Source organism: Saccopteryx leptura, chromosome 2 (assembly GCF_036850995.1).
Source record: "Saccopteryx leptura isolate mSacLep1 chromosome 2, mSacLep1_pri_phased_curated, whole genome shotgun sequence".
Lineage (NCBI taxonomy): Eukaryota > Metazoa > Chordata > Mammalia > Chiroptera > Emballonuridae > Saccopteryx > Saccopteryx leptura.
The window spans coordinates 131717482-131743964 of NC_089504.1; the positions used below are offsets into that span (position 1 = coordinate 131717482).

Consider the following 26483-nt stretch of genomic DNA (forward strand, 5'->3'; position numbering starts at 1 on the left):
ATGCCCTCTCGAGGACAACTAGAACCCAGAACCTGGTGGGACTCTGAGCTGTGGGCTGACTCAGGCAGACACAATGACATCATCTTTCAGATAGTTTCTGACTGGCCCTTGTGGTAGGAGGATGCATTTGAGTGTACGAGTACGTATTGGTGCAAGTGTGTATCTGGAACGTGCCTTTGCTCCAGGTGGTCCATCTGCCTGGAACCCCTTGCCCACCCTACTTGAACCCCTCCAGTCCTTGTGTCTACCTGACAGCAACACCCTAGGCAGGCTTCCAGGCTCAGTTCAAAGGTCTCATGTGACCTGATACCTCCCTGCCTCCCAGGCAGAAGTACTCTTGTCCTCCTCTGGGCACACTGTCTTGGCTGCAAACTCAGGAGAGTTGTGTGTGCTATCTCCCTGCCTGGACTGAGGGCAGGAATTCAATCCCTGGCTCTCCCTGGATTGTTTAAAGGACAATGTGCATGGAGCTCTGGGATTAGGGTTAATCCCTCCAAAAACCAAAAATCATTAGCAGATTAATTGAGAACCCTGTTTAGAGTGCTAATTCAAAAGCTAATGATCTTTTCGCTTAAGCAAGGTCTGATGCTTTGATAACACCTGTCTGTCATTGTGTTACAATATTGATCGAGGCCGGGATATGCAGCTCCCACAGAATTCCTCCAGTAATTCAAGCACTTTTTTTCTCTCCTGTTGACAAGCATTATAATGACTATAATAAACTAAGGAAACCTCAGGTGAAACAACACATGACTATACTTGTCAATAGAGGTATAGTCATGAATTTCATGAATGCATTTCCTAAGTCCTTTTATTTGTGGATATTTGTGCAGATCCTGATCAGGATATGAACTATATGAGTGACTCAGTAGCATTCATTTATTGATTAATTGATTGATTCATTCATTATTCATATCCCTCAGCTCTTTGCCAAGAGCCCTGGAAAATACTTTCAAGTAAATAAGACATGATTCCTCCCCTCAAAGAGCTTGTCTTCCAGTGATGTTGGTGATCTCATCAAATCCATGAGTATAAAGATGCTATAAGAGAAAGTATTAACAAGAAGGCCAGAGGAAGACTGATCCTGAATGCAAAGTCTGAGAAAATTCTCTGGAGGAAGTAGCATTTGGGTTGTAATGAGTTGAATATATAGGAGTTTATCCAAAACAATATATTTATTTTTCCTTCTATAAAAGTCATTTGTACTTCAGAATAGCCAAAACAAATCTTGAAAAAGAACAAAGTTGGAGGACTCATACTTCCTAATTTACACATACTACAAAGCTGCAGTGCATTCTGTATCAAGTAGCAAGACTGTGTGGTTCTGGCATAGGGTAGATATAATAGATCAATGGCATAAACTTGACAGTCTAGAAGTAAACCTATATATTTATGGGCAATTGATTTTCAGCAAAGGTGCCAGGACAAATCAATGAAGAAATAATAATCTTTTCAACAAGTGATGCTAGGACAACTATATATCTACACACAACAGAACAAATTTGGACCCCTCTACTAAAATTAAGTCAAAATGATCAAAGCCTATATGTATAGGTTAAACTATGAAACTCCCAGAAGAAAACAAGAGTTTTGCCTGACCAGGCGGTGGTGCAGTGGATAGAGCGTCGGACTGGGATGTGGAGGACCCAGGTTTGAGACCCCGAGGTCGCCAGCTTGAGCACAGGCTCATCTGGTTTGAGCAAAGCTCACCAGCTTGGACCCAGGGTAGCTGGGTTGAGCAAGGGGTTACTCGGTCTGCTGGAGCCCTCCCCCCCGTCAAGGCACATATGAGAAAGCAATCAATGAACAACTAAGGTGTTGCAACGAAAAACTAATAATTGATGCTTCTCATCTCTCTCTGTTCCTGTCTGTCTGTCCCTATCTATCCTTCTTTCTGACTCTCTCTCTGTCTCTGTAGTTTCTTTGACCTTGGATTAGGCAATGGTTTCTTTTCTTTCTTTCTTTCTTTCTTTCTTTCTTTCTTTCTTTCTTTCTTTCTTTCTTTCTTTCTTCTTTCAGTTGAGAGGAAGGGAGATAGTAAGGCAGACTCCCACATACACCTTGACCAGGATTCACCTGGCAACCCCATCTGGGGCTGATGCTTGAGTACTGAGCTATTTTTAGCACCTGAGGCTGATGCGTTCCAAGGAGCCATCCTCAGCACCCAGGGCCACACTTGAACCAGTTGAGCCACTGGCTATGGGAGAGGAAGAGGGAGAGAAGCAGGAGAGGGAAGAAGGGAGAAGCAGATGGTCACTTCTCCTGTGTGCCCTAACTGGGAATCAAACCTGGGATGTCCATATGCTGGGCCAACACTCTATTCACTGAGCCACCGGCCAGGGCCAACAATGGATTCTTAGATATGACATCTAAAGCACAAGCAACCAAAAAAAAAAAAATGGAAGTCATCAAAATTAAAATCTTTTGTGTTTCAAAGGACACCATCAAGAACATGGTAAAAAAACAACTGATAGAATAAAAAACAATACCCTGGGGAACAAAATTTTTGTTGCATCCATAAAAACACTTGTTCTTATGTAATTCGAGTGTGCTGATCTCAAATATGACATCAGTTTTTTCTGTAAGCTACAGTTCTTTTTGCAATTCAAGATTTTAGGTTTCATCTTATTGTAAAATTTTCAACATTTAGTTTAACATAATGAAGTAGAATGTCTTCTTGGGAATCATCTTTGTGAAAATATAATAATTTATATAATGCAGTAAATACACTAATACACTAAAAGATATGACTGCATCAGAATTTGTCTACAATTTCGAAATAGAACATATTAAACACTTATTTTAATCATAAAATTTGTGCAAAACTTATTTAAATTCTATTCAGGCAAAAATTTGCATTTGTAGCTCTTGCGTTGTGTACTTGTTGAGGACAATCTCGTTTGATGCTCCAGCAGTAGTCTGCTCATCACTAACAGCTCCAAGATTTTCGGGAAACTTATCAAGGTGACTGTTCAGGAAGTGAATCTTAACACTCATGTTACATCCAATGTCGCAGAAAGCCAACAGCATCCTTTGAACCAGAAGTTCATAGTTTTCTGCTTTTTTGTTGCCAAGGAAGTTCTTTGTAACTGCCACAGAAGACTGCCATGCTGCTTTCTCCTCCTTATTCATCTTCCTGGCAAATTCTTCGTCATGTATGGAGGTCCGAATTTGAGGTCCATCGAATATACCTGCTTTTATCTTCTTGAAAGACAAGGCAGGAAAAGCAGAAATAATATGTTGAAAGCATTCACTTTCTCTATTCAAACCCTGAACAAACTGCTTCGTTAAGCCAAGTTTGATGTGAAGCAGGGGGAAAATGATCCTGTCTCAATTAACTACAAGTTCATTCACAATATTTTGCATCCCTACTTCCAGAGCTTCACGTTTCAGCCACTCCTTTCGTGTCCAGTGTTTCTCCCGAGCTTGGCTGTCCCACAAACACAGAAAGCAAGGATACTTCGTGAAAACTCTCTGTTGTCCTAGCAGGAAATTTACCATTTTAAGATCTACACAAATGATTCAGTTATGCTCCTCATATTTCAGAAAGTCGAGGACAATTTTTATGTCATTATAATCTTCTCGCAGATGAGTTGAATAACCAATTGGAACTGCTGCATAAACATTACCGTTGTGTAGGAGAACACATTTCAGACTCCTTTTAGAGCTGTCAAGAAATAGCTGCCATTCTGTTAGACTATAAGTGGTTACACCTCACTGGCTGAGAAGACTACTGATATCATGACAGTAAACAAAGTGTTTGTCTTCGGAAAAAAAGTCCACAAAAATTTGTTCACGCTTCCTGAAATGGGATACTTTAGCTGACCAGTGAAGTACATTCTTTTCTTGAAGCCTGGAGGCTAAAAACTCAGCTGCTTTCTTTGATAGGCCCAAATCTCTTACTAAGTCATTCAGTTCGGGTTGGCTAAACTGCTGAGGGATTAATGACTGCTTGGCATCAGAAGAAGACCCTCAGATTCTATAACCATTTCCTCATGCATCTTATCAAAATATATTTATTTGATCACCATGTTCACTTTCTTCATCCTTAGAAGAAATAAAACCATTGAAAACTAGAACCAGGAGTGTCTCAGAGTGTGGGATAGGTCGTATTGCTGAAGGAATATTAGGATATGTGATAATATGCCATTTTTTTTCTTGCCGATGCCCTTTGTATGGATCAGACAGAAATAACAGTCACTTCTGTGGTCCTTAGGTTCACGCCAAACCATGGGAATACCAAAAAGCATTCCTTTGCATTTTCCTTTTGTCCATTCACAAAGCATTTCCTCACAATTATGACACACAATACGAGGAGCCCAATTCTTGTCTTGATTGCCAAGGGGAACTTGAAAATAGGCAATATATGCACGTGTCACAAATGATGAAATATTGCGCCTTTGACGTTGAAGTGTGTAACAGCCACATATATAACAGAAGGTGTCAGGACTATTCTTACGTTTACGCCTACTCGAAGAAGCCATGATTCAATCTTAAAACAAAATAACCGGTTGGCTCAGTGGTAGAGCATTGGCCTGGCATGCAGGAGTCCTGGGTTCTATTCCAGGCCAGGGCACACAGGAGAAGCGCCCATCTGCTTCTCCATCCCTCCCCCTCTCCTTCTTCTCTGTCTCTCTCTTCCCCTCCCACAGCCAAGGCTCCACTGGAGCAAAGTTGGCCCGGGTGCTGAGGATGGCTCCATGGCCTCTGCCTCAGGCACTAGAATGGCTCTGATTGCGACAGAGCGAAGCCCCAGATGGGCAGAGCATCACCCCCTGGTGGGCATGCCGGGTGGATCCCGGTCTGGTGCATGCAGAAGTCTGTCTGACTGCCTCCCTGTTTCCAACTTCAGAAAAATACAAAAAAAAAAAAAAAGGGGGTGGTGGTGTTTTTATCAGATAATAATTTTTTTTTACATTTAAAACAACTACAATTATGTAGAAGTGATGTTTGTAAAACATTAATCGCCTTGTGGTTATGTTCAGTCCAAGAGTCATTGCCCTTTAACTCTAATTTAAAAACCAATGCATGCCATTAACTGTAACAAAAAGAAATTAAAATTGCATAAAAACTAGAGCATGCACCAAAAAACAAATTTCAGATTTGGAATCAGCAATGCAGACATATTAGAAACAGTTCTAAAACCTCATGCAACAGAAAATGAAAAAAAAAAATTGTTCCCCAGTGATATTTGTGAATCATATATCTGATAAAAGTCTAGTATTTAAAATATATAAAGAATGCCTGACCAGGCAGTGGCTCAGTGGATAGGGCATCGAACAGGGACACAGAGGACCCAGGTTTGAAACCCCAAGGTCACCAGTTTGAGCATAGGCTCATCTGGCTTGAGTGAGGGTTCACCAGCTTGAGCATGGGGTTACTGGCTTGACTGTGGGATCATAGACATGACCCCATGGTCACTGGCTTGATCCCAAGGTCACTGGCTTGAGCAAGGGGTCAGTTGCTCTGCTGTAGCCCCCCCCCCCAGTCAAGGCACATATGAGAAAGCAATCAATGAACAACTAAGGAGCCACAAGGAAGAACTGATGCTTCTCATCTCTCTCTCTTCCTGTCTGTTCCTATCTGTCCCTCTCTCTATCTCTCTCTGTCTCTGTCACAAATATATAAAGAACATTTATAATGCAACAATAAAAATTGGCAAAGGATTTGAATATATATACTTGTGCATACACAAGTGGTCAATAAGTACTTGAAAAGATATTCAATGTCTTTAGTCATTAGAAACATGCAAATTGAAACCATAATGGGATACACTTCATACCCACTAGGTCGGTTATAATAAAAACATAGACAATAACAAGTGTTGACAAGGATGTGAAGAAATCAAAACCTTCGTACATGACAATGTAACTCTCATACATGGCAATGTAAAATGGTACAGCCGTAGAAAACAGTGCACACTGCAGAAAATAAGTGTGGTGGTTCCTCAAAAAGCAGCAAATAATTACCACATGATCAATTACCAATTGCTGAATTTCACTCCTATTCCATGCCATACCCAAATGAATTGAAAACGAACCCAAACAGATAATTTAATGCTAATGTTCACAGCAACATTATTCACAATAGCCAAAAGGTAGAAACAATCCAAGTGTCCATCAATAGATGGATGGATAAACTTAGTGTGGTCCAGCCATACAGTGAAATAGTATTCAGCCTCAAAAAGGAAGGAAATTTGAGCACATGCTATAACATGGATGAATCTTGAAGACATTATGCTTAGTGAGATAAGGCCACATATTTTATGATTCCATTGATATGAAATATCCCGAGAGGCAAACCCACAGAAATAGTAAGTAGATTGGTGGTTGCCATGGGCCAGGCAGAGGGAAATGGGAAGTGACTGCTCATGGGTAAGGTTTCTTCCGGGGAAGATGAAAATGTTCTGGAATTAGATAGTGGTGATGGGACCCAACCTTGCTAAAATCCACTGAATTGTTATATGAATTACATCTCAATAATTATTATGCTTACCATAATAAGTATGAAACAAATATTTTAAACAGAGGAAAAGTGGCTGCCACACTGTCACCGGGAGGACGTCCTGGGTGGGAGGACCCATCAGTGAGGAGGTGGGAGGGGGAGGAGTGTGCAGTCAGTGTCTGGGTGAGCGCCTGGCCCAGTGAGGAGCTCATGTAAGAATGCAGGCAAGGAGCAGGCTCCTATAATGACACTATCCCACTGCGTACTGAAAATGTGTTCAATTGATTTATTGTAAAGTAGCACGTGTTCGCAATGTGTATGCACAGCAAGTGAGCAGGGGCAGCAGCATTATTTACAACAGAGAGAAAATGGAAAAGAGAGAGACTTTCACATGGAAAAATGTTCAAGATGCATTAAGTGAAAAGAAAGCATTCATAAAAAGAAACTTAATTTTGTAAAAGGAAATGTTATTCATAACCCTCCTCTTTACAGATGAGTAGAAACAGATTATATTACAGATGGTTCCCTGCTCATGGAGTTAGCTTGATTTTCTTGGTGTTTTCTGTTTAAATTTTTTGCTATGATGAACGTTTATTACTCATGCAGTTAAAAGAATAAAGATAAACATTCATTTAGATTCCGTTTTACAGAGAAAATCCTGTCAGTTTTCTGGTTATTCATGGAAGAATCCAGGGTTGGCGGAAGACAATATCCATGAGTCAACTAATAATTCAAAAGCAGCTTGATTTTTCACTTTCAGCAACAGGGCAGAGCTGGAAGCTTAGAAGATGAAGGCAAGAGTGCAATTCTTAATACTTGGTACCCAATAGCCTGACTGGGTGTTGGTACAGTGAATAGAGCATAGACCTGGGATGCTGAGGACCCAGGTTTAAAACCTTGAGGTCGCCAGCTTGAGCACGGGCTCATCTGGCTTGATGCAGGCTCACCAGCTTGAGTGCAGGGTCACCGGCTTGAGCGTGGGATCATAGACATGACCCCATGGTCACTGGCTTGACCCTATGGTGTTTGGCTTGAGCCCAAGGGTTGCTGGCTTGAAGCCCAAGTTCAGTGGCTTGAGTCCAAGGTCGCTGGCTTGAGCAAGGGGTCACTGGCTCGGTTGTAACCCCCACCACCCACTCCCAGAGAAACAATCAATGAACAATTAAGAGAGTCATAACTACAAGTTGATATTTCTCATTTCTCCCTTTCTATCTGTCTCTGTCTCATTAAAAAAAAAAAAGAAAGAAATCCTTAGTACCTAATAAAGCCGTCAGTTCCACACTGCCAATGTGCAGAAGATTTAACACTCTAAATTTCCATAAGAAAGACCTTTCATCCATTTTTATGTGTTTATTTGTTCATTCACTCACCTGTTTGGTGGGCACTTGCTATGTGTTAGGCATGGAGCTTGGTTCTAGAATTCACTTGTATACAAGACACAGTCTGTGCCCTCAGCAAGCCAGGAGTTGATAAAGCTTTCTGTCCTATGATGAAATTGCCTGCCTTGTAAATAGTTAACATTCATCAGTGTTGTCTATGTGCCATGTGCTAAGTACTTTACATAGATTATCCCATTTCTTCCTCTCAACAACCCTATAAGATACTGTATAGTGTTATTGCTCTTTATAGATCAGTGGTAGACAACCTGGTCCCTACCGCCCACTAGTGGGCATTCCAGCTTTCATGGTGGGCGGTAGCGGAGCAACCAAAGTATAAATAAAAAGATAGATTTAACTATAGTAAGTTGTTTTATAAAGATTTATTCTGCCAAACTTAGCGAAAATCCGACATAAAGTACTTGGTAAGTAATTATTATTAGATGCTTTAACTTGCTGTAACTCTGCTTTATAAATTTTATAAAGTAAAGTTACTTCCCTACTTTATAAATCACCATTACTGTGGAACTGGTGGGCGGTTAGAAAATTTTACTACTAACAGAGATACAAAAGTGGGTGGTAGATATAAAAAGGTTGACTACCCCTGTTATAGATGATGAAACTGAGTCCTTACCCGAGTTCTGCAGTTTGGAAGTGGTGGAACTTACACCCCAGGATACAAGCCCTCTGGGCTCATACAGTGCAAATGACACAGCCAGCCAAGAGACCTGTGCTCATTTCCATGACAGTCAGTGAGCTCTGACTTTGGGCCAGGTACTCCACTGGGCACTGGGGACACAGTGGTGACCAAGGCAAGGCCCACCCTCAAGCAGTATTCAAAACCAAGGTGGAAAGCATAGGTGGATGTCATCTTTATTCCACAAAAGAGAAACCTGAAGCTCTGAGAGTGTGAGAGACATTTCTGAGTTTTACAAGCGACAAAGCACGGGCAGGGCATAGAACGGAGCCTGATGCATACTGTAACTCAGCAAATCTTAACTGCTGTTATTATTTCTAAGGTCACACAGCTAGTCTGCAGCAAGGCTGGGGACTCAAAGCTAGGTCTTCTGGCTCAAAGTCCAGCTCTTTTTAGAGAAGTGCCTGAGCAGAGAGGAGCAGCACTGTGCAGAGGGAATCCAGGTTGTGTGGGATGAGTCTCATGCAGTTTGGGAGCTCTTTGAATAAAAGAGTAAAATTTACAAAAATATATGGCCTTGTAAACACATTGCTAGGGTCTCTTCAAGGTTGTAGAAGGGCCCAGGCAGGTGAGGGGGCCTGAAGCTTCATGGCAAACCCACCTCTGTGACCACCTGTGCAAGATTTGCTACCTGAGTGGTGGGCTGAGCTGGCCAGTCTCTGAGGTCCCTTCTAAAACCAAGATTGTGTGATTCTATGTCCTAAGGTCTATGCAGCAGCACTTAGTCCCAAGAGGGGCAAAAGGAGACCTGTTTTGGCTCAGTGCTTTTGAAGGCCCAGCATAGCACATAGATGCTCAAAATAAAGTTGTTAAGGACCACGTGGGCATCTCCTACATTGAGAATACAGCATGTCCTGGAACCTAAGCATCCACTCCCATGATCAACACCATTCAGCCCTAAGGAAATACTTCTTCATATCTTCACTCTGTGTCTTGAAGCAAAAATCTGCTGCACCCTAATGCTAGGAAAGTGTGTGGGTTGAATGCTGCATGTGGGAGACGAATACTGCTTCTGCAGAGGAGGGCTGGAAGGATCTGAGAGGGAAAGTGCTTACAAAAAGACTAACCAACTCATCCAACCCTTCCTCTCAGAGAGCAGGGATGTAATAGACTCCTACCTAACTAAGTCTTGCTTCCTTCCCAGAAATGCCAGTTATCCCTTTTGTTGCTTCTCTTCATATCCCAGTTCATGGCTCTGGATCTACTTATGAATTAGCACCATAGTCACAACGTGGCATGTGGCAGTTGAGCAATGTTCTGTAAGACTAATTCTTTTTTATTTTTAGTGAGCTTGACTGGGGTTCTCCAGCCAAGCCAGTGACCCCTTGTTCAAGCCAGCGACCTTGGGATCAAGCCACCGAACTTGGGCTTCAAGCCAGCAACCTTTGGGCTTAAGCCAGCCATCATGGGATCATATCAATAATCCCATGCTCAAGCCAGAGACCCTGAGTTGAAGCTGGTGAGCTTGTGCTCAAGCCAGAGACCTCAGGGCTTCGAGCCTGGGACCATAGCATCCTGGGTCAGCATTTTATTTATTGCCCCACAACTGGCCAGGCCTGTCAGACTAATTTTTTTAAGGTGAGACTAGAGGAGATAGTGAGGCAGACTCCATCATGCACCTCAACCGGGATCCACTCTATCTAGGGCAGTGGTCCCCAACCTTTTTTGGGCCACGGACCAGTTTAATATCAAAAAATATTTTCACGGATCGGCCTTTAGGGTGGGACGGATAAATGCACAAAATAAAATTATGCAACTGGAGTAAAAACAATGGTATTTTTAAATATAATTGTCAAACTTACGAGACAAGTGTCAAGAGTGAGTCTTAGACGGATGTAACAGAGGGAATCTGGTCATTTTTTAAAAATAAAACATCGTTCAGACTTAAATATAAATAAAATGGAAATAATGTAAGTTATTTATTCTTTCTCTGTGGACCGGTACCAAATGCCCCACGGACTGGTACTGGTCCACGGCCCAGGGGTTGGGGACCACTGATCTAGGGCACCCCATCTAAGGCCAGTGCTCAAGTACCAGGTTATTTTTAGCACCTGAAGCTGTCGCACTCTGATGGAGCTATCCTTAGCGCCCAGGGTAATGCTTCAACTGATCAAACCACTGGCTGTGGGAGGGGAAAAGGGAGAGAAGGGGGTGGAAGGAGAAGCATGACGACCCCTTCTCCTGTGTGCCTTGACTGAGAATCAAACCTGGGATGGCCATATGCCAGGCCAATACTCTATACAATGAACCACCAGCCAGGACCAAGACTAATTCTTTCAACACTTATATTTGTAGATTTATAGGTCTAGATGTAACATGTAGGAAGTACAATGTCAATTCTTTATATATATATATATATATATATTTTTTTTTTTCTTCTTCTCTTTTTGTATCCCTCCGAAGCTGGAAACGGGGAGAGACAGTCAGACAGACTCCCGCATGCGCCTGACCGGGATCCACCCTGCCGCGACCAGAGCCACTCCAGCGCTTGGGGCAGAGGCCAAGGAGCCATTCCCAGCGCCCAGGCCATCCTCGCTCCAATAGAGCCCTGGCTGCGGGAGGGGAAGAGAGAGACAGAGAGGAAGGAGGGGGGGGTGGAGAAGCAAATGGACGCCTCTCCTATGTGCCCTGGCCGGGAATCGAACCCAGGTCCCCCGCACGCCAGGCGGACGCTCCACCGCTGAGCCAACCGGCCAGGGCCACAATGTCAATTCTTTTCATTCCTCTACTGCACTGGTTCTCAAAGCGTAGTCTGAGGATTCCTGAGTATCTCTGAGCCTTTCCAGAGAGGGCCTATGAGGTCAAACCATTCTTATAATAATACTAAGACATCATTTACCCCTTTCACACTAATTGCCTCGTGAATATACAGTGTTTTCTAGAAGTTGCTTTGTGTGTGATGTCAACATTGCTCTGATGGCTACAAGAATGTGTGTAGTGTGTTGTGTTTTAAAGGTTATCAGTTTTAATTTCTAATGTGATAAATATTGTTAGCTATAATTTACATAAACAAAAGCTCTTTTGGGCCCTCAATAGTTTTTTTTGTTGTTTTTTTTTGTTTGTTTGTTTTTTACACAGAGACAGAGAGAGAGTCAGAGAGACGGATAGATAGGGGCAGACAGACAGGAACAGAGAGAGATGAGAAGCATCAATCATCAGTTTTTTGTTGCGACACCTTAGTTGTTCATTGATTGCTTTCTCATATGTGCCTTGACCGTGGGCCTTCAGCAAACTGAGTAACCCCTTGCTCAATCCAGTGACCTTGGGTCCAAGCTGGTAAGCTTTTGCTCAAACCAGATGAGCCCGTGCTCAAGCTGGAGACCTCGGGGTCTCGAACCTGGGTCCTCCACATCCCAGTCCAACGCTCTATCCACTGCGCCACCACCTGGTCAGGCTAGTTTTTAATTTAAATTTTTTTTTTGTTGTGTGAAAAAGAGAGAGACAGAGAGAGGGAAAGACAGGGAGAGAGATGAGAAGCATCAATTCTTCATTGTGGCACCTTAGTTGTTCATTGATTGCTTTCTCATATGTGCTTGACTGGGGGGCTACAGCAGACCGAATGACTCCTTGCTCAAGCTGGAGACCTTGGGGTTTTGAACCTGGGTCCTCAGCATCCCAGTCTTGCGCTCTATCCACTGTGTCACTGCCTGGTCAGGCTGCTTTGAAAATTATATTGATAATTTCCAGCCTCAGCAGAGTGAAGGATTTTCCAAATTAAAGTTAATAGAAAACTAAAAACTATAATGACCGAAGCAAGTTTATCTAATTTGGCATGATTGCCAACAGAACACAAATTATGTGAAAATCTTGATTATAATCATAAAATTAGTGACTTTCCTGTGACAAAGGCAAGAATAATAAATTTCATTAAACAAACATGTAATCATTTATGAATTGGGTATATATTTACTACTTAACCAAACATTGCCAACCCATCAACAGTAAACACAGACAAGTGCAATAATAATTAAATTGTATTTTAATGTTTTGTAACTTTCAGCTATATAATAACCATAACTTCACACATTAAAAATTTTTTGTTGTGGCCCTGGCTGGTGGTTCAGTGGCTGCAAGGGTCCCCAAACTTTTTACACAGGGGGCCAGTTCACTGTCCCTCAGACTGTTGGAGGGCTGCCACATACAGTGCTCCTCTCACTGACCACCAATGAAAGAGGTGCCCCTTCCGGAAGTGCGGTGGGGAGCCGGATAAATGGCCTCAGGGGGCCGCATGTGGCCCGCAGGCCATAGTTTGGGGATGCCTGGAGAGCATTGGCCTGGCCTATGAATGTCCTGGGTTTGATTGCCAGTCAGGGCACACTGGAGAAATGACCATCTGCTTCTCTCCTCTTCCTTCTCCCCCTTCTCCCTTTATTCCCCTCCCACAGCCAATGGCTCAATTGGTTCAAGGTTGGATCCAGGAACTAAGGGTAGCTCAATGGTAAGAGCGTTTCAGCCTCAGGCACTAAAAATAACTTGGTACTCAAGCATTGGTCCCAGATGGGGTTGCTGGGTGGATCCCGGTCAGGGCCCATGCAGGAGTCTGCTTCACTATCTTCCCTCCTCTCACCTAAAGAAAACTTTTTGTTGTTGTTGTTACTAAGACAGTACATTATCAATGTAAGCTGATAGAACATATTTTATTTAACACTTTGACACTTTGTTTACTTGACTGATAACATTTTAATATTTAGATACTTGCAATGAGAAACCTGCCTGGATCTTACAAAAGTTAAGGGCAGGCCTGGTCCTACAGACTGGGTCATCATTTCTCACAGAAGTGGGCAAGAGTTCCCACAATATTCAGTTCTCACATCTGACACTTGACTCAAGCTGGTGGTTTTGCTACAAGGGAGAGAGGAAGATGTGGAATCCATGTGTCAGCTTGAATCATGGTGCTCACTGTCTTTTCCATGGCCCCGGAACTGCCTGAGCAGTGTGCAGAGCCACCATCCACACACAGGGAAGCGCTTGGTGCCTGCAGTGTAAGGCAAACACTTCACATACGCAGAGAGCAAGACAAGGATGCCAGACGGGACCACTCCTCTCGCCCCCAGCACCCTGTGCTGGCTGCAACGATGGCCTGAGTCGTGGATGAGGATGAAGAGCAAAGCATCTTCCTTGGACAGGATTGACCTCAAGGGAGGTTGGGTCTGGGGCTGTGACTGGCTCAGGGGAACTCCAGGCCCAAGGTTCCCTGCGGCTCAGCAGTTTCTCACCAGTTGCCCATCAGTCCAAGAGATCTGGCTCAGAGTTCTTGCCCAGATCTCAGCTCTTTTTCTAGACATCTCCACAGAGGTTGCTCAGGTAAAAACCAGGTGGGAAATAGGGCCCGAGGGTGCTGGGGTGGCAGCCAATGGGACTCCAGCTCAGTGTTGGCATGGCAGAGGAAGGCCCATCCCCTTCATGTAATCTGCGCAATCCAGCTTGACCACCCTGTCTATTCTCACTCATTTGGTTCCTGACAGAAAGAAGGATGGGAAAGTGGAGCAAGGGTGACCCCATCAGTTCCTGCTGTCCTCTCTTTCCAGCCAGGGATATAAAAACACGTATCAGCTGAGGGTTACAAGGACAGAGAGAGCCATGACCTCCTCCTCAACATTGTCACTATCACCAGTTACAGCTAATGAGCAGCCACATTGGGTGCTGCACAGCATTCAAAAGGTGACACCTTTTCCTCCCCCACTTCCCAACCCTCAGGCATCTCAGGACCTGGAGACCCGGAAGACACATGCCAATCTCCACCCAGGGTGAAACTCAAAAAGATGTGGGAGCTGACAGGACCAGGTGAGAGCACTGAGGCAGAAGGGTAAAGACAAAGGCAGGGAGGGGTGGGAATCAGAATCATCAGTCTAAGCCTGAGACTCATGGAGTGATGGGGGCCTTCGGGTGTGGCAGGGTGAGGCCAGAGGCTGAGGCCATGCCCTGTCACTAGTTCATTTTCATGAGCACCTATCACCTGCCAGACCTGGTTTCATGCAAAAGCTGCCCCTTTCCTCACAGTGCTTACAATGTTTTCAACCAGTATGTGTTTATTGAGCACCAACTATATACCTGGCTCAGAGGTGCCACCAGGGTCTCAAAGACAAACATAATTTTAAGGAGCCTACAATAGAGTGTGAAAGTAGCCTGTGCACAGGGGGAAGCGTCAGTGAACAGATTATTGGAGTAATTCACTGAAACTCTGCAGTGATTTTCAACCTTTGTTTCTCACGCACTCATAAACTAATTACTAAAGAAAAAGGGGCCCTGACCTCTTCTTCTTTAGTAACTAATTTATTTGTGCCATGAAATGAAAATGGTTGTATTTAGTCAGGGGCACTGACCTTAGTAATTAGTGTGTGTTTGTGCCATGAAAAAAAAAGGTTGAAAATCACTGCTGAGTTTTCTCATTTATAAAATAAGGAGGTTTGACTGTCTATTTTTACTTATATTTCACCTGCTTCCAAAAGATTTTGAGATAGCTTCCAATTAAAAACAGATTTACAATAATTTTGTTAAAATAGAATTAGAAAATAAAAAAGCAAAGGAAAGGCCAGACCAGGTAGTGGCACAGTGGATAGTGTGTTGACCTGGGATGCTGAGGACCCAGGTTTGAAACTCCGAGATTATTGGCTTGAGTACTGCTTCACCAGCTTGAGTGCAGGGTCGCCAGTTTGTGCGTGGGATCATAGACATGACCCCATGGTCGCTAGCTTGAGCCCAAAGGTTGCTGGCTTGAGCAAGGGGTCAATGGCTCAGCTGGAGCCCCCAGGTCAAGGCACATATGAGAAAGCAATCAATGAACAACTGAAGTGCTGCAACTACAAGTTGATGCTTTTTATCTCTTTCCCTTCCTGCCTACCTGTCTGTCTCTCACTAAGAAAAAAAAAAAAGCAAGTGGAAGGAGAGAAACCAATGAAGGGGAGAGAGAAAAAGAGAGCTAAAATAAAATCAGATTGAGTTAAGTCAGATGTCAACCCACCCCCATTATGTGGTTGCTATAATGGAATGTTAAATGTGGCTCTGAGCTTCCTGGTGGCCAAGGCAAAAAGAGAAGCAGAGAGGTGTTACATAATTACCACTATCTGGTAAAAAATATATATATCAGTTCTGCAGAAGAGAGAATGTTTTCCTTGGTAATAAATACTAAAGAGAATTTGCTGTATGGATCCCTCCTTATATAAATAACATAGATTACCATAATAGAGAATGCCTTTAAGTGGTAGTTTTTTTGTTGTTGTTGTTGGTGGTGGTGGTGGTTTTTTTTGTGACAGAGACAAAGAGACAGAGATAGGGATAGAGACAGAAAGACAGGAAGGGAGAGAGATGAGAAGCATCAATTCTTTGTTGCAGCACCTTAGTTGTTCATTGATTGTTTTCTCATATGTGCCTTGACTGGGGGGCTCCAGCTGAGCCAGTACCCCTTGCTCAAGCCAGAAACCTCGGACTCAAGCCAGGGATCTTGGGCTTCAAGCCAGAGACCATGGAGTCATGTCTATGATCCCACACTCAAGCTGGCGACCTCATGCTCAAGCTGGTAAGCCCGTGCTCAAGCTGGCAACCTCAGGGTTTCGAACATGGTTCCTTTGAGCCCCAGTCCAATGCTCTATCCACTGCACCACTGCCTGGTCAGGCTTGTTTGTTTATTGAGAGTACATTTATTAAAGCTGGCAACACAGAAATAAGAAATAAGGAAGGGCTTAGGATAGAAGAAACAACAGGACAGAGCCTAGACAGGGTTGCCTTGGCTCACTGAAAAGTCAGAGAAAAGGGGTGCTTGGAGGCAAGTTTAGGGGATTAGCCTGGGATGAGCTGGCTGAACTCTGCATCCCTGGGAGTCACGTACCTCTCCTCCCCTCACAATGCCAGCCGCTGCAGAACACCAAACAATATGTTGTACATGAGTTTGTGTTTGTCTCCTCTAGCCAACCTCACACCTCACACCTCACACCTCACACCTTATCCTCGGCTGGGGTACCCAGACAGCAGGATCAGTTTCATGCACCTTGGGAGTCCCAGTCAGAAGCTCAGAGGGAATGCTCAATAATGTGGATTCCAGGGACAGTTATTCATGGGGGTCCTCTCTTTCTTGGATGCTGTACTCTAAGCCACTGCTTCCCTGATACCTGCTCTCCAGCCTGCTCTGCTCCCCCTCTTCCAGGCCATCAGGACTGGGGGCCCCTGGACAGAGCAGGAAGTGCTGATACCTGAGTGGCACAGAGGACTAGAAGAGGTTGAAGACACGTAGGATTAAGGAGGTAAACTACAAAATGCACATCTATACAAGTAACACAGTTTAGATGTTAGCACAACTGGCATTTCTGATGATGGAGGAGGAAGTCCCTAAAGGTTTAGTAGGGAAGGTATCAGGGCAAGGATGAATTCAGAATCAAGGTCCTTAGGCAATGCTAAATATATGTCAGCATGCTGAAGCAGCAACCTATGGCTGCCCCCTTCCACCACCCTGCCCTCAACTCTTACTCACTCAGCTAGAGTCACACTGGCCACTTCACATGCACGTTCTTATGTCAGAGCCTTTGCTCTAGCTGATGACCGCTTGGAACCTGCTTCCCCAGATATTCACTCAGCTACTCCCTCGCTCCCTTCAAGTCACTGACTGTGAGGCTGGCCCTTGTCCACATGTTGAACCCTCTAATTCTCCCCTAGCCGGCACTCTGCATGGCCCTTGCCCAATGCTACTTTCCTCTGTTCCGGTAATTTTATGTAGTTGTCTTGTTTTGTTCACTGCTATATCCCAAACCTGCAGAATAGTACCTGGCATAGTGGGTGCTCAATGAATGTGTGTTGTAGTAAACTTGTTGAAATGTGTTTGGAAGGAACCTTGATCATCTAGCTGTTTCTAATCAGTTGTGCTTTCAGAGTTGCCTGCGGAGCTTAGTAAAATACCCTGACGAGTGGGCCTCCTGAGTCAGCTTGAGAAGCTCCCCAAGGTTCTTGATGCATAAAACCCCTCCTCTGGTGCAGCCCCTCACTTAGCAGGGTTTACCAGGGCTCCCCGGAGGGCCTTCCTTGCTCAAGGTCATAGCGTGGTTAGGTATCCGAGCCAGCAATCCGTAGTTCTCTCCCACTGGGGCCCTTCCTAGCTCTTCACAGGAAACTGGGGCAGCTCCTAGTGCAGCATAGGAGATGCTCAGTTAAAATATTAGTTATAAGACAGAGTGCCTGGTGTTACTGTTCTCTGTCTAGTTTTCTCCTAACCCAATTAATTTAACATAGAGTTGAAGTCAATGAATGTTTGTTCTTATTGCTTACTACAGTATTCTCAGTAAGCAGAGTGCCTGAGACCTAAACCCAGGTGATCTTTTTTTTTTATTTACAGTTGGCATACAATATTATATTAGATTCAGGTGTACAACATAGTGATTAGACATTTATGTACCTTACAGAGCGATCACCCCATCAGTCTGGTGCTCGTCCAGCATCACACATAGTAGGCCCAGCTGATCATCGCACACCCTCTCACAGGCTGGGCAGGAGCTGGGCCGGGAAGTCAGGAGTTGAAGGAGGCCTCTGTCTTCCTCGTTACTTCATCATGCCCTGAATTTTGGAGCAATGTCCTATGGTGGCTAGAGCCCTGGGTTTGGGGCTAGTCGTTCATTGCTTTGTGGCCTGGGCGTGTCTCATAACCATTCTGAGTCTGCTAATCTGTAAAATAGGCTGACTCCCAGGAATGATATGAGGCTTCCACCTGATAATGTACCTCTGGGATCTCTGGGTAAACCACAGATCGCCATGTAAACCCAAGTTTATCACTGTCATCAACCCTCTTGCTTAATGCCTCCTATGCCCACTCAACCCCGTAAGGACATAGTTCCAGCTCCTCGGCCTGGAAGCCAAGGTTCTTCTACCTCGGCCCAGCACCGCCTTCCCCCACTCCATCTGCGGCCACTTCTCCCTCCACACCCTCCACTTCACCCTGAATAGGACATTCCCTTTCACACCTCTGCACCTTGGCACAAACTGTTCCTTCTCCCAGGTATGCCCCCCTCCCTTTACTACCTGGAGAATTCCAGCACCACTTGCCACTGCAGTACCCTGCTTCGTGGTCTTTCTGTACCTGATATGGAGTCAGACAGCTAGGTTAGGCACCTGGCTCTGCCACCTACTGGCTGAGTGACCTCAGGCAAAGTTGCTTAATCTCCCTTAGCCTCAGTGTGATCATATGCAAAATGGAGCTTGAGACTTGTTTGGAAGTTCTAGCAGGCGAGCGCAGCTACTCGTATACCCTTGACCGAAGAATGGTCCTCTCCTCTATCGGGAAAGGTCGTCTTCGACGGAGCACGCAGCTTGGGGAGGGACGCACATGGAGCAGTGAGGGAGGAAGGGGACACCAGCCTAGCCAGCCAGATCAGCCGAATCAACCCTGGCGGTCAATGGGGTGACAGATGTCGCAGCCAGATCGCCCTCGCATCCTTTATGCAAAATGGAAATGATAAGAACCAGCTCTTTGGACCATTGTGAGGATGAACTGAGGTAACACGGGGCCTGGCCTCTGCCTGGCACATGGCAGGTGCTCAGGAAATGAGAGCTATCATCGTTGCGCTTAGTGTTCTTCCCCCTACTTCCCCTCCGAGCTGCACCCAGAATCTCTGCCCTCTCCCCCAAACCAGGCAGGTCCTGGCCTGTCCTCTAAGACTACCCAAGGACCAACCACCCAGGCCAGCTGACTTTGGGGGAGCAGAGGAAACTTTCCTGCCCTTACTGATTAAAGAAGCAAGCGGGAGAACCATGATGGCAGCAGAAATAAAACCCATTCAGCTGCATTCTTAGGCAAGAGGTCTGCATCTCATCAGGTAAGGGAGAGCCTGAGGTGTCAGAGACATGGCTGCAATAGGGCTTTCTCTCCCCACTCACCCTGTGCCAGACCTGGTAATGGTCCGTTTCTGAGAGGAGGTGCCAAGAGCCAAGAACAGCCTTGCTCACATTTTGGATGCTACCCTGATCTTCCCATCTGTTAAGGCCTGCCCTTTTCCTAGTTAGCTTTGTGCCCCATCCCATGCCCCCACAGGGGTTATAGAAATAACCACGGACAATTCTCACTAATGGGCCAACTGTAGGCCATCTCTGTAAAAACAGGGTACTGGGTAAGAGCATGGGATTTGGAGTCAAGCCAAGTGCCTCTTTATGTATGATGCCTGGCATATAGTGGGCATATAATGAATGATCACCATCTCAAATATTCACAATAACCACTAGACAACACGGAAGTTTGGAGCCGGACTGCCCTGGGTTCAAGTATTGGCTGCCCCACTTGACATATTGCTCAAGAATTCTATGCTTTCGTTTCCTCCTCATCTCTAAAATGGGGATGATGATAATAACTCCCACCTCATTAAGCTGATATGAAGACTGCATATCATCATATCATTAAAGCACTTAGCACAGTACTTGGAAGATAATAAGCAATTAATGTTATTCATTACTAACCATTTCCCTATTTGGGAGATGAGGAAAGAGAAGTTAAGTAACTTGACCAAGGTCACTGAACTTATAAGTGGTGAAACCAGCATTTTACCTGTGAGCCATTTTAGAATTTATTGATTGATTTTAGAAAGAAAGAGAGAGAGAGAAAGGCAGGGGAGTGGGAGGAATGGAAAGCACCAACTTGCTGTTGTTTCTCGTATGTGCCTTGACTGGGCAAGCCAGGGGTCTTGAGCCAGCGACCTCAGCATTCCAGGTCGATGCCTTATCCACTGCACCACCACAGGTCAGGCTGGGCTGGTTTACTCTAAAGCCAGAGTTCTCTTGGCTTTTCCACGTTGCCCTTCATTTCCTAAATTTAAACCAGTAGTACAATTTTAAAAAATATCCTATGATAGCAATGGGTTGTGGAACTTCAAATATATTTAAATCCATGAATTCATGATCTTAAAAGAATCATTAATTACTTTCAAAAATGCTAAGAAAGTATTCATTATTATTTTTTTATTTATTCATTTTTTAGAGATGAGAGAGAGAGACAAAAAGAGAGAGAGAGAGAGAGGAGAGACAGAGAGAGAGAAGGGGGGAGGAGCTGGAAGCATCAACTCCCATATGTGCCTTGACCAGGCAAGCCCAGGGTTTCGAACCGGCGACCTCAGCATTTCCAGGTCGACGCTTTATCCACTGCGCCACCACAGGTCAGTCATTATTTTGAAAACTGTAAATAAAGGGGAAAGAATCAAGTACTGATCTGCTTTTGTATAATACAGTTTATAAAACTTAACTCAGGTTAACCAACTAGTTTAGAGAGGAAAGTTTCTCTTACTAAAAGAATTTCAGCTATTTTATTTTATTTTTTATTAATTGAGAGGTGGGAGGCAGAGAGACAGACTCTAGACCAGGATCCACAAGCTCCCTCCTGCAAGCCCCCTACGGGACAATACTCTGCCCATTTGGGGTTGCTGTTCTGTTGCTTGGCCACCAAGCTATTTCAGTGCCTAAGACAAAGCCATGGAGACATCCTCAGCATCCAGGCCAACCTGCTTAAACTATTTGAGAAATGGCTGCAGGAGGGAGAGAGAGAGAGAGAGAGAGAGAGAGAGAGAAGGAGAGAGGGAAGGGTGGAGAAGCAGATAGTGGCTTCTCCTGTGTGCCCTGGCTAGAAGTCAAAACTGGGACTTCCATGTGCTGGGCAGATACTTTACTGCTGAGCCAACCAACTGGGGTTTGTTTGTTTTTTAAAGAAACTATTTCTTTTTTTAAAGTGATTTTATTTATTGATTTTAGAAAGAGAAAGAGAGAAAGTGGGGGGGGGGAGCGGAAAGCATCAACTTGTAGTAGTTTATTTCAGCTATTTTTTTATTTTCCAATTATAGTTGACATTCAATATTATTTCATATTAGTTTCAGGTGTACAGCACAGTGGTTATACAATTATATAATTTACAAAGTGATTCTCCTGATGATAATTCTAGTACCTATCTGGCACCATTCATATTATTAAAGTATTTCAACTATTAAATATGGAAGGAAATAATAAAAATATCACTATTTTGCAAACTCTAATGAAATAAGCAATCCAGGGTTGATCATTCATAGCTGCTTTCACTGCGTGTCTCCTGATGAAAAGGGCACCAGCCCCTGGAAGTCTTCCCAAATGTTAAACCTGAATCACATCAAGCCTCTGGATATAGGGACACAACTAAACTTCAGACTGTGGGAAAGTCTATAGGACAAATGGCCTGGGTTTTTTTCCCCAAAAAATACATTGAAGGGGGGGCGAGGTACTTACCATTTAAAAATAAACTCAAGAGACAGACATCAATAATTTGCAATACATAGAATGTATTTAAACTCTGATTTAAACAAATATTTTAGAAATGAGACAAGTGGAGAATTTGAACAAAGATTGGATATTTGATGATATTAATACATTACTGTTGCCTGACCAGGCGGTGGCACAGTGTATAGAGCGTCGGACTGGGATGTGGAGGACCCAGGTTCGAGACCCTGAGCTCACCAGCTTGAGTGCGGGCTCATCTGGTTTGAGCAAAAGCTCACCAGCTTGAGCCCAAGGTTGCTGGCTCGAGCAAGGGGTCACTCGGTCTGCTGTAGCCCCTTGGTTAGGGCACATATGAGAAAGCAATCAATGAACAACTAAGGAGTCACAACGAAGAATTGATGTTTCTCATCTCTCTCCCTTCCTGTCTGTCTGTCCCTCTCTCTGACTCTCTGTCTCTGCCAAAAAACAAAAACAAAACATTATTATTCATTTTTTAGTTGCACTAATGGTAGTGTGGCTATTTTTTGAAGCCCTTTTTTCTTAGAGATACATACTGAAATATTTACAAATGAAATGATATAATGTCTGAGAATTGTTTCTAGAGAACCCAGGGTGGTGGCAGGGCTATAAATGACACTCAGTGGGACATGAAATGGAGTAGTGACAGGGGAGTTCATTATATTATTCTCTCCAGTTTTGTATGCTTGAAATTTTCCATAATAAGAACTAAAAGAAACTGATATAAAATCTTTTTTTTTTTTTTGTATTTTTCTGAAGTGAGAAGCAGGGAGGCAGTCAGACAGACTCCTGCATGCACCCAACTGGGATCTCCCCCTTCCTGGATCCCAGCACACAGACACACACACACCCACACACACACACACCCAGCATGCCCACCAGGGGATAATGCTCTGCCCATCTAGGGTGTTGCTCCACTACAACTGGAGCCATTCTAGCGCCTGAGCTGGAGGCAATGGAGCCATCCACAGCACTGGGCCAACTTTGCTCCAATGGAGCCTTGGCTGTGGGAGGGGAAGAGAGAGACAGAGAGGAAGGAGAGGGGGAGGGGTGGAGAAGCAGATGAGTGCTTCTCCTGTGTGCCGTGACCTGGAATCGAACCCGGGACTTCCACACGCCAGGCCGATGCTCTACTGCTGAGGCAACTGGCCAGGGCAAATTATTTTGTCTTTATAACCCGTTTCCCTAGCAGTAAATGAGGGAGCTAGACTACTTCCAACATTAAGTATTTACCACATGCTGGGCACGGTTCAAAGTCCTTGGTTTGCTTTCAGTCATTCAATCTCTGAACCACTCTGTGGCCAGGGAACTCATCTTATACCCATTTGAGAATTGAGGAAACTAAGGTCTAAAGAGGTTAGTAACTTGTCCAAGGTCCAGCCCCAGAGCCCTCCTAACCATCCACCCATCTGCGCTCCTTTGGGATCCTTTCTGTATTCTCAGAGGCCCGCCCTGATCCTGCTGCATCACTCCCTTGCCTGCTGCAGGGCAGAGAGGATTGCTGAGGGTGGGTGGGGACTGTGGAAACCTGCCAGTGGGACCCACCTTGAGAGTTGAGGTGTGTGAGAAGGGTGCTCTTGAGAATCAATGAACCATGAATTGGGCAACGATTGGGCCCTGGTTTGAAGTGGAGGCAGAGCTGTGCCAGGTAGGAGTACCTGAATGTTTCCTCCCTCGGGGATGCCTTTACCATCCTGGCCTCAGTGTAGGGAGACCTGATGAACTTTCTCCCAGGAGTATGTGCGCACATGAGGAATCAGTGGGCTGGAGCTCACAGGCTGACTGCAGGAGTGGGAAGAAGCCGCTTGCTTGTTGGAGGGGCCAAGGAGGCAGGAAGCTGGGTACAATGACCTCAGGGGTGGGGGCCTTCACTGCTTGTTCCCAGTTGTCTGCCGGCTACCAAGAAGTACATATGAGTTTGGCCTCCATGCTCACAGGAGGTTATAAAATAAAGGATTTAAGATTAAAATCTCCAAATATTCTGAGTGCTGCAGCCACCCAGGCAGGCCTGACACCATCTCAGCCAGTTCTCTGCTGTCTAGATTCTTTCACTATCCTATCCCTCACCTGATTCATTAATTCAGTGTGTGTTTTCAAGCACTTACTCTATGGTAGATACTGTGCTTGGCATTGAGAATATAAAGATGAATAAAACACCTGACTTGTGGTGGCACAGTGGATAAAGCATCGACCTGGAACACTGAGGTCACTGGTTTGAAACCCTGGGCTTGCCTGGTCAAGGCACATATGGAAAACAACTATGAGTTGATGCTTCCCACACCTCTCCCCTGCTGCCTTTATCTCTCGCTCTCTCCTCTATCTAAAACGAATAAATAAATTCTTTAAAATAAAGATGAATAAAACAAGATCTTATTATGAATAAAACAAGGTCTTATTTGTCTCAGGGAGCTTACCGTCTGCTAGGGAGGCAGACCCGAGCAGAGAAAAACGAGGGTGAAAGAGAAGTGCCTGCTCCTCATCCCCCTCTTCCCAGGCCCCTTGTCCAACACTCCTCTCCATCCCCAGCCTAGTCCAAATGTGTCAAGATCCCTCTCCACCTGACTCTCCCCGTAATCTCTGCCCGCGGGTTTTCCCTGAGGAGAAATAGAAGGGAATGGTTCAGTTTAGATCAGCATGATTCAATAGAAAGAAATATGTGAGACACAAATCATGTAGTGCGTAATTTGAATTGTTTTAATGAAAACAGCAAGAAGAACAAGTAGAAGTAATTTAAATAACATTTTATTTAACCCATTATACCCCAAATATTATTACTTCAACATGTAATCAATATAAAAATTATGAGTAAGATATTTGACATGCACTTTTCATACTGTCTGGATAAGCCAGTGTGTGTCCTACACTTACAGCGCGTCTCAGCTTGGACTACCCACATGTGAAGTGCTCAGCCGCCGCATGTGGCTAGTGGCTGCCACACTGGACAGCACAGATCTGATGATCAATCTCAGGATTTGGTCTACTTTACTTAGTTTTGGAGCTGTACAGTCAACTCCATTATCTAGGAAACAGGCTCCATCTCTTTGAAAGACTGCCAGGGAAAAGTCTGCCATCTCTTTTCCCAGCCCAGAACACAGCCCAGGGTGTCAGGCAGGATCACAGGCTGAGGATGGGCTAAGGGCGTGACCCATTAACCAATGAGAGAGCTGAGGGGCTGGGCGCCCAGGCATCTCAAGAGTCCAGGACACCTGTTGACCCCAATGTGGACACACAAAGAGCCCGGAGATGCCACATTCTCACTCTGCCATCTCCTTTCGGCATGCCTTTCCACTTCCTCCAACTGCATCTGCCAAAATGCTACTTTCAAAATGCTTAAGCTAAAAAATTAAGTGAAAAAAGGAAGCAGTGTAACAAAGAAAAGAGACCAGAATAAAGCACACCTATATTTTAACCATATGGTTTTCTCTGAAATTTAGAACTTGGTAACTATTTTCTTCTTTCTACTTAAATATTATAAATCTTGCTTAGTCCTCAAAAACCAGTTTAAATATTGGTGAGGATGCGAAGAGCCTGGAACCCTTGTGCACTGTTGGTAGAAATGTAAAATGGTGCACCATATGGAAAACAGTATGGCAGCGACAGTTTATCAAAAATTAAAACTATAACTATCCTACGATCCAGAAATCACACTTCCAGGTATTTATTCAAAAAAATTGAAACCAGGATCTCAAAGAGATATTTAAACTTCCATGTTCATTGGAGCATTATGAACAGTAGCCAAGGTATGGAAAAAACCTAAATGTCCCTTGATGGATGATTGGATAAAGATGTGGTATATAGCCCTGGCCGATTGGGTCAGCAGTAGAGCATTGGCCCAGTGTGTGGAAGTCCCAGGTTCAATTCCCGGCCAGGGCACACAGGAGAAGTGCCCATCTGCTTCTCCACCCTTCCCCCTCTCTTTCTTTCTATCTCTCTCTTCCCCTCCCGCATCCATGAGCAAAGTTGGCCTGGGCGCTGAGGATGGCTCCATGGCCTCTGCCTCAGGTGCTAGAATGGCTCTGGCTGCAATGGAGCAATGCCCCAGATGGGCAGAGCATCGCCCCCTGGTGCACATGCCAGGTGGATCCCAGTCAGGCGCATGCGGGAGTCTGTCTACCACCCTCCACTTCTCACTTTGGGAAAAAAAAAAAAAAAAGATGTGGTATGATATATACATACAATGAAATATTAATCAGTCTTTAAAAATAGAAAGAAATCCTGCCCTGGCCAGTTGGCTCAGCGGTAGAGTGTCGGCCTGGCGTGCAGGAGTTCTGGGTTCGATTCCCGGCCAGGGCACACAGGAGAAGTGCCCATCTGCTTCTCCACCCGTCTCCCTCTCCTTCCTCTCTCTCTCTTCCCCTCCCGCAGCCAAGGCTCCATTGGAGTAAAGTTGGCCCAGGCGCTGAGGATGGCTCTGTGGCCTCTGTCTCAGGCGCTAGAGTGGCTCGGGTCACAACAGAGCGATGCCCCAAGATGGGCAGAGCATCGCCCCCTGGTGGGCGTGCCGGGTGGATCCCGGTCGGGCGCATGTGGGAGTCTGTCTGACTGTCTCCCCATTTCTGGCTTCAGAAAATAAAAAAAAAAAACGAAAGAAAGAAAGAAAGAAATCCTGCTCTATGTGACAATATGGATGGACTTTGAGGACATCATGTTAAGTGAAATAAGCCAATCACAGAAGGAGAAATGTGGCATGATTCTATTTTTATGAGATATCTAAAACAGTCAAACTTAGAGAAGCAGAGAGTCAA

At 44.7% G+C, this 26483-nt stretch overlaps 1 long non-coding RNA gene across 1 annotated transcript in view; it reads left to right on the top strand.

Annotated features, from left to right (window-relative positions):
- The first annotated feature begins 1624 nt into the window (after positions 1–1624).
- LOC136394926 (uncharacterized) overlaps positions 1625–26483 on the top strand; it is a 199618-nt gene continuing 174759 nt past the window's right edge. The window contains exon 1 of the long non-coding RNA XR_010749250.1: positions 1625–1665. This is a non-coding gene — a long non-coding RNA (uncharacterized lncRNA). The remainder of the gene's footprint in view (positions 1666–26483) is intronic.